Below are 11,563 nucleotides of genomic sequence, written 5' to 3' on the forward strand. Positions count from 1 at the left end.
GACGCTCCTGGTCCATCCTCCACTGCAGGACATACTCAAGGTAACAGTTCTGATAACCCTAGCTCTAAGGATGACATGCATCATGCTGATCGTGTCATTAGAAATCTTGTCACGAGGATCCTTAATGAAGGACACTCAGTAAAGGGAGTTTCGACTCCTCTATCAAGAAGGGACCCCTCTCCTGAGGTGGAACCTCACAATGAGAAAGATGATGAGTCATTTAGGTCTGAAAAAGATATAGCTGCTGAAGGATTATGCTCTTTAGGGAAAACTTTGCCTTGTAAGAAATCTGTAGATGCTTCTCAGTCTAAGAAGCATGACTCTGCTAAGAAGGTGATTGACTTGGAAGATGAGAGCTCAGATGATGAAGATGATAACTTGCTTCATCACTTAAAGCCAAGTGTTGCTAAGAGGATGAAGACCAGAAATGGTAGGTCTGTGGCTGAGATGATGACAGCCAAAACTGGTAAGAAGGCTACTGTTGTATGCCCTTCAAAGTCTTGGAGTTAAGTGGAGGTAAAGAAGATAAAAGTAAGAGAAAGTTCCGATTCAAAGGAAGATGTTGAAGACGATGTCCCTGACATCTCTCCTGTCAAAAAGTCAACTGTTAGAAAATCCCCTAAAAAGGTTGATGCTGTACACCTGGATAATTTCTTAGCATGAATCATAGCTCTGGCAAATTCTTGGAGAGTTCTATTTTTCCTTTCTACCACACCATTTTGCTGAGGGGTAATGGGAGATGAGAACTCATGACTAATTCCTTCAGATGCACATAATCCAGCAAATTTGCTGTTCTCAAATTCTTTCCCATGATCACTTATGATTCTGATAACCTGACTTTCTTTTTCTCTTTGAAGTCTTAGGCACAGATCTTTGAATACCTCAAATACATCAGATTTTTCCCTTATAAAATTGACCCAGGTGTATATGGAGAAGTCATCCACCACCACATAAGCATACTTTTTCCCACCAAGACTTTCCACCTGCATAGGTCCCATCAAGTCCATGTGGAGAAGTTCCAGCACTCTAGAAGTGGTGTCATGTCTGAGCTTCTGATGTGACATCTTTGTCTGTTTTCCAATCTGACACTCCCCACAAACTCTTCCTTCATCAATCTTTAAGTTTGGAATTCCTCTGACAGCTTCAACATATATAATCCTCTTCATTCCTTTAAGATGCAGATGGCCCAATTTTTGATGCCATAGCTTCACTTCTTCTTCTTTGGATAGAGTACACATTGATGAATAACCAGTTTCTTGAGAACTCCACATATAGCAGTTGTCCTTAGACCTGACTCCTTTCATGATCCTTTCATTTTCTTTATTAGTAATCCGACATTCAGTTTTTGTGAAGTTTACATTTAGACCTTGGTCACATAGTTGACTGATGCTGATTAGGTTTGCAGTCAGTCCTTTAACAAGTAGCACATTGTCAAGGTTAGAGACTCCAGGGCAGTTTAGCTTTCCAATCCCCTTGATTTCACCCTTTGCTCCATCACCAAAGGTTACATAGCTGGTGGCATGAGGATGAAGGTCAATTAACAGGTTTTTGCTTCCAGTCATGTGTCTGGAGCATCCACTGTCAAAATACCAGTCTTCTTTGGCTGAAACTCTGAAGGAAGTGTGAGCTATCAGGTTAGTAGCACCAGTCCTAGGAACCCATTGTTTTCTGTTGACCGGGATGTGGTGTTTGGGTCTAGGTTGATGATGAGAAAGACTAGGATAGCCATACAACTTAAAGCAAAATGGTTTTATGTGGCCAAATTTTCCATAGTAATGAAATCTCCATCTTTGGTGTTTTCCTTTATGTTGTCTTTCCTTATGATGTTGTGACACGTGATGTGATATCTTTGGTTTGCTACCAGTGTGACTACACTCAGGTTTGGATGCATTGAACCCAAGGCCAGGATTGTCTCCTTCCATTTTTCCAGTCTGAAGAATTTTGTCTAAGGTGTCAGATCCATTGTTTAGCATTCTGACATACTTTGTCATCTCATCCAGTTTGGAGTTCAAGAACACTGCTTCAGTCTTCAACTTAGAGATGGTTTCCAAGTGTTCTGTCTTCTCATCCTCCAGTTGTGTTATCAATTTCTTCTAACTTTCCACTTATTGACACACTTCTTCACTTCTGTGACACAACTTTCTGTAGGTAGTGGCTAACTCACCAAAGGTTACTTCATCATCACTTGAGTCTTCATCAGAACCCCATCTTCCAGTCAAGGCAGTCACAAGATTTGCAGACTCTCCTTCTGTTTCACTTTCATCAAACCAAGTAGCAACAAGACTCTTCTTCCGTTTCTTGAGGTAGGTCCCACATTCATCTCTAATGTGTCCATACCCATCACATTCATGGAACTGAACTCCTTTTCCTTGTTTGGACTTTTCATCAGATCTTGTTCTTCTTCCAGCATCATTGGACCTACTGATGTCAGATGAGATGTTCTTGACATTAGACTTAGACCTTACATCCATCTTTTTTAGAAGTTTGTTGAACTGTCTCCCCAGTAATGCTACATCATTTTCCAGATCTTCATCAGTATCTTGACCACTTTCTTCCTCTTTCTCTTCAGTGTTTGACATGAAGGCTATGCTTTTGACTTTCTTTTCAGATCCATCGCACATTCCGAACTCAAATGTTTGGAGGGATCCAATTAGCTCATCCACTCTCATATTGCAAATGTCTTGAGATTCTTCTATGGTTGTCACTTTCATGGCAAATCTCTTGGGAAGTGACCTGAGTATTTTCCTCACTAGTTTTTCATCTGACATCTTCTCACCCAGGGCTCCTAAGGCATTAGCAATTTCAAGGATATTCATATGAAAGTCATGAATATTTTCATCTTTTTTCATCCTCAAATTTTCAAACTTGGTAGTGAGCAGCTGCATTCTAGACATCTTCACTATAGAGGTGCCTTCATGAGTGGTTTTGAGAATATTCCAAGCATCTTTAGCCACCTCACAGTTGTTCACCAGTCTGAAGATGTTCTTGTCAACCCCATTGAATATAACATTCAATGCTTTAGAGTTTCCAAGGGCTAGTTCATCCTCCTTCTTGGTCCATTGTTCCTCAGCCTTCTTATCAGTTGTAACTTCTCCTTCCTTAGTAATAACTGGATGTTCCCAGCCTGTTAGAACAACCTTCCAAGCCTTATTATCCAAAGATTTCAGGAAGGCTACCATTCGAGGTTTCCAGTAGTCATAGTTAGATCCATCCAGAATTGGTGGTCTGTGAACAGATCCTCCATCTCTATCCATGGTACCAGAAAGTAACGTCTCTAGATCTCACCCAGAACCAGAGCAGGATGCCTACTCTGATACCAATTGAAATTCTAGTATCAGATATGAGATATCAAAGGTAATGTCACGACACTAATATCTAAACAATATAAACACGATAAAAGATAAAGAACAGTAATACAAGTGACACAAGCAATTGTTCACCCAGTTCGGTGCAAACTCACCTACGTTTGGGGGCTACCAAGCCAGGAAGGAAATCCACTAAACAGAATTAGTTCAAAGACTCTCAGTAAACAACTTCAAGTTACAGTCTTTTCACCTAATCTCTACCCGTGTGACTTCTATCTAAGAGCTCTTAGATATGAGATCCTACTCACTCCCCCTCAATCACAGCAGTGATGTAAAAACAAATATTACAATGAAAGAAGACACTCTTCAAGAACACATACTTGATCTTGCTTAAAATCTTCAACCAAGTAAACACACACTCATGCTTCAAAGCTTAGAGTGGACAAATTACAACTCAAAAGTCAGTCCAATTCAATCATCTATGGATGAATGAATGGCTCACAATGCACACGACCACACAAGACTAAAACCCTTATTCTCACTCAATATTTTGTTTGTTATTTCTTGTGTGTTAAAACCAGGTTTTCCATGCCCTTTTTATAGAAGCGTTTGGCAAGGCTTGGACATCATAAAACCCTAAAACTATTTTCCATTCGTATCTTCTTATGACAACTGATTATATCTTGTTAGAAAATAAGTCAATATGGTTTTAATTACTGATTGAATGGCGCGTTCAATCATCTCATCAATCACACATAGATTAGCATAAAAAGCGCAATCACACAATACATAACATTCAGACTGAATGTTCTGTATACAGATGTCTTGACATCGGGTTTGACATCTCAGCAAAATCCTGCATAACCACATTTTAAACACCCTGTAGAAACTTGTTATCTTATGTCAAGATAACACATGTGGCAACTTGTGAACACTCTAGGTTTTACCAAAATTGATGCCAACACATAGAACCAACAATCTTCTTCAAAATAGTCACAGGTTCAACATAACAGCTTAATAATGATCAATGTTGCAGATGAATCTGGAGAGATCTAGAATGATATATCAGATGAATTCCAAGTTGCAAGTTCTTGGTGCTTCAACAAATTGGCATTGGCCAAGTCCATTAGCAAAGGAATGTTGCCTAAGTTCTTAGTCCAACTGGGTAAGATCAAAACAACAGTCCACTCAAATGTCTTTTGGGGTTTTTGTTATTATTATGTGCATTAATGGTCAAAGACCAATCAAACAAACAAAGCCACAACGTATATCACACAATATGGTCCAAGTGGACAAAGTGAAAATTTCATAATCATAAACAATTAGAATGATATGTACAATGACAAATGATAATAGAACAATAAAAGTAAATCGTATTAAAAATAAAAGCTTGAAAGTAAAAGTTAATGGTTAGTAAATTAATAGTTAGTTTTGTTTTGCTTTTTGATTTTCAAGACATTCTTTGGAGAACAATCAACCCACTTGCCACAAGCATGGATCCTTGAACCAAAACATCTTCCAAAGGAAGGAAAGAAGGCCAAGTTTCCACATAATACCATAGAAGAGGGGAGACTTACAATCTCACTAACTAGAATGCTTATGCCTTTCATGTCACAAATTTAGCGCTATGTTAAGCAATCGTAATTGGACTTATGTAGAAGTCACAACTATTTGAGGCCGAGCAATAAACTTTTGGTGTTAATGCATGTTGGAGACATAGTATTAAGAACTATGCTCATTAAACATACCACACCCAAAAAATATGCAAAGGTGTGGCCTAATCTCATCCATACTCATGTTAATCTTTCAATCAACTAGCATTAGGACTTTGAGATATCATTGACCAATTGAAATGAATGGATGAAGAAGGGGAATTAGATGAAGAGGGAAAGGGATGAATGAGATTACAAATTGGTCAAAGAAGGACTTTTACCAAATTAATATTATTCATTCATTTTGGGAGATGGAATGTACATTCCATCAATCCCCTAAATCCAATAATATTAACTTGACAAAGTCAAATCAACCTTGACCAAGGCCCAACAACAAATGAGAAACTCAAATAAGTCAATCCAAATGGTCAACATAATTAAAATAGCATTTATTCAATTAAAAATATTAAAATAATGCATTAAATTCAAATATGTTTTGTTCAAATCCTAAAATCACATCAAAACACCAAATAAATGGCCATGTGATTTATCATAGGTCAAACAAGGTCAAAGGACCTTGGATAAAAAATTTCATAATTTTTGGACACTTAAAAATGTTTTTAAACAATTAAAAACAAATGAAAAATCAATTAATTCATGAAAAATATTAACAATGATCCAAAAAAGAATTTTAATTCAGAATCTGAAAGGGAAAAATATTTGAATTTTTTTGGTGAAAGTCTCATATTTTTTGGATCAATATTAAATTTATTATGAATTATTGAAGAAAATGGAATTAAATGGAAATTCAGAAAAATGCTAAAATACGTGGACCATCAGATCTCCCTCATTAATTGAGGTGGCAAATCTGATGATCCACAACGCGCGTTCCACCAATGTCCTAGTCAACTGCGTGGCAAACATGGTATTCACAAGGAACGACTGAGATTATAACATGGAGCAAGGATCACACGGTTTAGACCAAAGACACCTCATCACCGGAGCCAGAGCTCCGGCGAGCTTCGCCGGGCTGGTCAACATGAACCATCACCAAAATTTCAAACAGGGACATGATTTTAAAGAGAAAACATCACTGAGCACGAATATCACCTCCATTTCTTCCAATTCCAACTATATTGAGAGATATGTGGAATTGAAAAATGAGGTTCATGATCTGAGTTGCTTCGATTTAGCCTCAAAGCAACTCAAACACCTTGCCTACATTGGTAGGACTTCAACCAACACAATAATAAATAGAATTGAGCAAGAAACAAGGAGAATCGAAGAGTTCAAATTTTCTGCAAATTACCTTCAATGGAGGTCTGAGCTTGCTAGATCTTGATCTGAATCATGCTTTGCTTCACTTCAATTGCTTGCAGAAGAGGAAAGGAAAGGCTTAGAATCAATGGACTCCTGGAGAATTGAATTCCAAAGTAGTGGAGATTCAAGCTCAAATTCAACTGAATTTTTCAGGTTTATCCTCTTAGTATGAAGGGTTTTCTATGGGGATTCAAAGCTGGCGCAGTGTGTGTCTGATTTCTGAGCATAAGGGCTTCAATTTATAGAGAATTCAAATGATATTTGCACACTCACTCAACTTTCCAAATTTGGAAAAATGATGCAAGCATGGTGCATGGGCATGCATAGGCCCATGAAATGATTGTTTGAAAGTCCAAAATGAAGTTTAGATGCATTGGAGATGGATTGGATTGCAAGGCAATTGAGCATTGTCATTTGAAGTTTGATCCATGCCACATGATACCATCCTGTTTAAGCCATGCACAACCTATGCATTTATCATCCAAAATGCATGAACTTTATATATTTGGAAAGGTGAGATCAAGAGGAACAAGTTTTATGTTGAACAATTTTTGATTTGGAGCTTAGAACTTGGAGATATTTGAGGTGGAAGTTTGGAAAAATTTGACATATCAAAAATTTTCTAAGTGTCAAGCCATATGTCTCAATATTCCACCTTGCTTAACTTTTTGTAGAAGCTTCAAATGAGAAAAGTGTCTTCATAAAAGTTGTAACTATCTCAAAGACCTTCAAAATGGTCACCAATTTCATGTCATTTGGATTTGAAATGATAGAGTTATGCATTTTTGAAGTTTGGCAAAATCACTTGATCAATGGTATAGGTCAAAAGTGACCTATAATGTAGCCTCATATCACATGTTCAAAGAAGTTGAATTAGCTCCCACTCCAAACATCAAAGTTGAAGTGGACACATTTAATTGGATTTTTAAATTTGGAAATATTTCATCTCATAAAAATTGAGCAAGTTATGGCCTTGGGAAGTTGACTTTCAAATTAGGGTTTAGACAAAATGACCTATAATGTTTCAAAATAGAAAATGATTTTCCAAGCAAAACTAGCTCTAGGTCTAAACATGAAAGTTGTTTATAATGTCATTTAGAGTAAGTTGTCTCTTGGAATCATTTTAATATGGTGAAAAGTGTAGGAGATAGGGTCTAGGGAGACCCAGTTTTGATCAGATGAGTTCATCTGGCCAACCACCAATAACCAACTTGCTAATTTCCAATTCTCTTGACTTTATTGGCTCATGGTAGATCATATATGCATAAGATGATGAGTTTTGAAGTGTACCTTGACAAAACATTATAGGTCATCTTGGACCTAATTCATAGAATGTGAAAAAGTACCCCACTTCAAATGCCAATAACTTTGTCATGAAAAATCCAAATGATGTAAACTTTGAGTCTAAATTGATAATATTGAAAAGGTATACAACTTTTATGTTGGAGGTTTTTCCATTTGAAGCTTGCATCATGCAAACATAAGGGTTTGATTAAGCTTGTTTTTGGTAAACTTTTTCAAAATGACTTGAATATGTTTTGTACTTGGATTTTCACAGCCAATTTTCATCAATTTCCAAATGCCAAATGAATTTTTTCCCAACATAACTTTTATTCCTTGTTTCAAGGGCTTTCCAAACCATTACTCACATTACTCATTTGGATGTACCATTTGGGAGTTTCAAATTCATTTCCATTTATGTGTATTTTGGTACTTCATGATGAAATTTGAATGTGCAAGCTAGTTCCCTCCAAAGTGCACGTCCAAATCCTTTCCATGTGAACTCAACAAGCTTTTTCATTCATCATTGGGCCTCCCACACGCCTCTACAGGCCCATGCACATCCAAGTTCAATTTGCCATGCACATGAAAGAAGCGTGTAACCTGATGCTTTTAGCTATAAATAGAGGTTCCCTCTCATTTATTTGGGAACCTTTTGGAGATCTGAATTGCTGCAACATTGAAACCATAACCATACCAAAGGAATTTTTCAGAAGTTTTTCTCACTTTCGAGCTTGAAATTCAACATCATTAGCTGATCTTCAAAGCCTAATTCCTTAGCCTTTCACTTCCACTACATCCATAGATCAAAGAGGAGCAAAGAACTTGGAAGTTTCGTGGCCTGAGGTGCTTCAATTCAGAGGTATACATTCAAACTTTTTGGATCTAGAACTCTCATTTAAATGTAGCATTCTTGTGTTTGTGTGGTTTTCTGAAGTCCTCACACTTGAGGCAAGCTTGTGATGCTTTCAATTTTCCATTTCATGAACTTTCAGTTTGAACACCATGATCTTCTCCTTCACATTTCTCTCAATATAGGAAGAGTGAGGAAGATCCATGGATACAGTGATGATCTCCATCACACGAGCTTCATTTCCATGTCCTTGTTTTCCATTTTCATTAAACTTTTTTTCTCTGCAACTGGTGGTCGGATTCTGTTGACTCGCCGAAGAAGATGGTGGTTTCCACCACCACCACTACGTGTCTTGTCTCCTGGCCTTTGGATATGGATACCACGTTTTAATCTTGATCCTCCATTGTGTTTACTTCATTTAATACCTTATGTGGCGCGTTTGACTTGGATGTAGCGTGTTCCCTCACATCTGGACCATTGACCGATGCCACGTCAATTAATGAGTTGCATCACTCGGCTGTGGGTTTTTCCATTTGTAGGTGTTTAATTGGCTGCATTATATGGTAAAACACTAGCTGGATTCTAATGTCTTGACTGATGTCATGACATGTTGTGTATGTGTGACTGCATTGTAGGTTAGAATATCTAACTGTACTCTGATGTCTTGACTGATGTCATGACACACTTAAGTAGTTACTGCAGGATTAGCTAATACAGGATTTATTGAATGTCAAACTGGATGTTGTGACATTCATCCCTGTCAGCAGATACTGAGGAATAGAACAGTTGGTGTTCTGTTAGAGCTCAGTATTCATTTGCAGTCTGGTTATCAAGGAAATACCAGACCTGGCATAAGGCCTACTATATGAATGTCAAACTGGATGTTATGACATTCATCATGGACAATATATACTGAATAATAGACAGAGTGGTGTTCTGCTACACTTCAGTATGTTTCTTAGTCTGTTCTTCAAGAGGATAACAGAACTGACTTAAGGCCAAATGTGTAAATGTCAAATTGGATACTTTGACATTTATTAATGTAAGCTGTTACTGTAGTATGGTCATTTTGGTCATATACAGGTCAGCAAAATTGTACAGTCTGTTTTCTGGAAAAACAGACTTAGCATATGATCCTTGATGTCAAGCTGAATGTCGTGACATTCATTCCTGACAGCATATGCTATATTGTAGGTTGTTCAGTTTTATGTTTCAGCTTTTTCTCAGGCTATTCTTCAGGGATTCAACAGCTGAGAGAAAATCCAGGAAATCAACAACCAAGCTACATTTAATGAACCTAACAAATAGCCTATTTGTTAGTAACCTAGATGTGGAATTTAGGGGAACTCGCGTGACCTTAAATTCAGGAGAATACAAGTGCAAAGGCCAAAGTACTGCAATATAAAAGGAAGTCGTTCCTTCATTCAGAATGAGGGATTTTGAGGCGTGAAGATTTAGTGTGTCCATCATACTTCACTGCTGTATTTTTGTGAGTCTTGTATTAGACATATCTTGTAAGCCAAGCCATTATCACGTAGATGATTGCTTTGGCATAGGGTGTTCATTGAGTTGTAAGTGTTGTGTCGCTCAAAGCTTTTAAGCGTGAGTGCTGTGTATCTTGATTAAAGCTGTCAAGCACAATCAAGATTTGTTTGAAGTGTGACTCCAAAATTGTCTTTAATATTGATTAAAGGTAGTAATCACTGAGGTGATTGAGGGGGAGTGAGTAGGAACTCTGATCTTAGAGTAAGATTGAAATTGCATTGGGTAGGGATTAAGTGAAGAGTTGTAAACGGGTGAGTTTAGCTTTGAATTAATACCACTGATAGTGGATTTCCTCCCTGGCTTGGTAGCCCCCAGATGTAGGTCATGTTGGACTGAACTGGGTAAACAATTACTTGTGTTATTTACTGCACTTACTTTTAAGTTCTGCATAATTCTTGTCTGTGCAGAATTGGATGTCATAACAACCAGTGTGACATCTAAAGTCTGATAACTAGAATATCACCATTTATTCTATTTTCTTTTATATTCAGTTAATTCCTTTTATTTTCAAAAATTCATAAAAAATTCATTTGAAGTCATAAAAATATGAGACCAATTCGAAATTTTTTCTTGAAAAATCTAGTTTCATATTTTGATTTTTAGTTATTTTTTGTGACTTCATTTGATATTTTTCATGGATTATTTGTGACTTCATTTGATATGTTTGACTATGTTGAACCTATGAGAATTTAATTGGACTCTTTGAAGTTGTTTTGAATTGAATTTGAGGTTTGACCTTATTTGTTTATTTTTTATTTGCATTTTATTTTAATTCAAAAAATACCAAAAAAATACCATTGACTGGTTATCTTCATTTCTTTTCTGTTTGGTGTTGATTAATGTTGATTTGATTCATATTTGATCAATTGGATTTGGTTGTGGTCTTATTTTCCCCTCCCTTTCATCTTCATCCCTTTCTTTCCATAAATGGCCAATGAGTTAAAGTCTTATGGTTGGTCTTGACAAATGAGAGGTGTTAATACCTTAGGATTGGCATTAATTTTGTAAAACAAATAATGTAATCATCTCTGTTGTTTTAATATGTTGGGTTGAAGAAATTCAACATCTGGACCAACATGTCATGTACGATGTCACGACATCATGTCTGTGACATCACACATGTGCAGAAGACTGAATTAATTAATTCAGTATATATTCTGGGATTAGTGAGGATATTTGGTGAATATCCTAACTCCCATGTGGAGGTCTTAAAGACTCAATCAGAATATATATAGGCTCAAAATAAGGAGATATATATGGAGAGATTTTAGGATTGAAGACCTTGATTGTAGCAGAAAGTTTCTGCTAACTTTGTAACAGCAAAGAACAAGTTTGTTGCGATTTCTGAAGGCCCAAATCCAGTTGGGTGATTAGGTTATAAATAGCATATTGTAACCTAGTTTTTGTAAGCCTCTTAGAATGAAAAATTAGGGGGGTGTGTGAGGTAAACCTCCCAACTTGTGGGAAGGTTACCATGTGTTTCTCAGTGTTCAAAGCTGAGAGTATTTGTAACTCAAAGCCTGTAGGCAAGAGTGATTATGTGCTTGAACGAAGCTGTGAAGTAAGTTCAAGTTATTTAACATTACATTGGTTTGTAGTGATAGGAA

This window comes from Lathyrus oleraceus, chromosome 4, assembly GCF_024323335.1.
Source record: "Lathyrus oleraceus cultivar Zhongwan6 chromosome 4, CAAS_Psat_ZW6_1.0, whole genome shotgun sequence".
Classification (NCBI taxonomy): domain Eukaryota; kingdom Viridiplantae; phylum Streptophyta; class Magnoliopsida; order Fabales; family Fabaceae; genus Lathyrus; species Lathyrus oleraceus.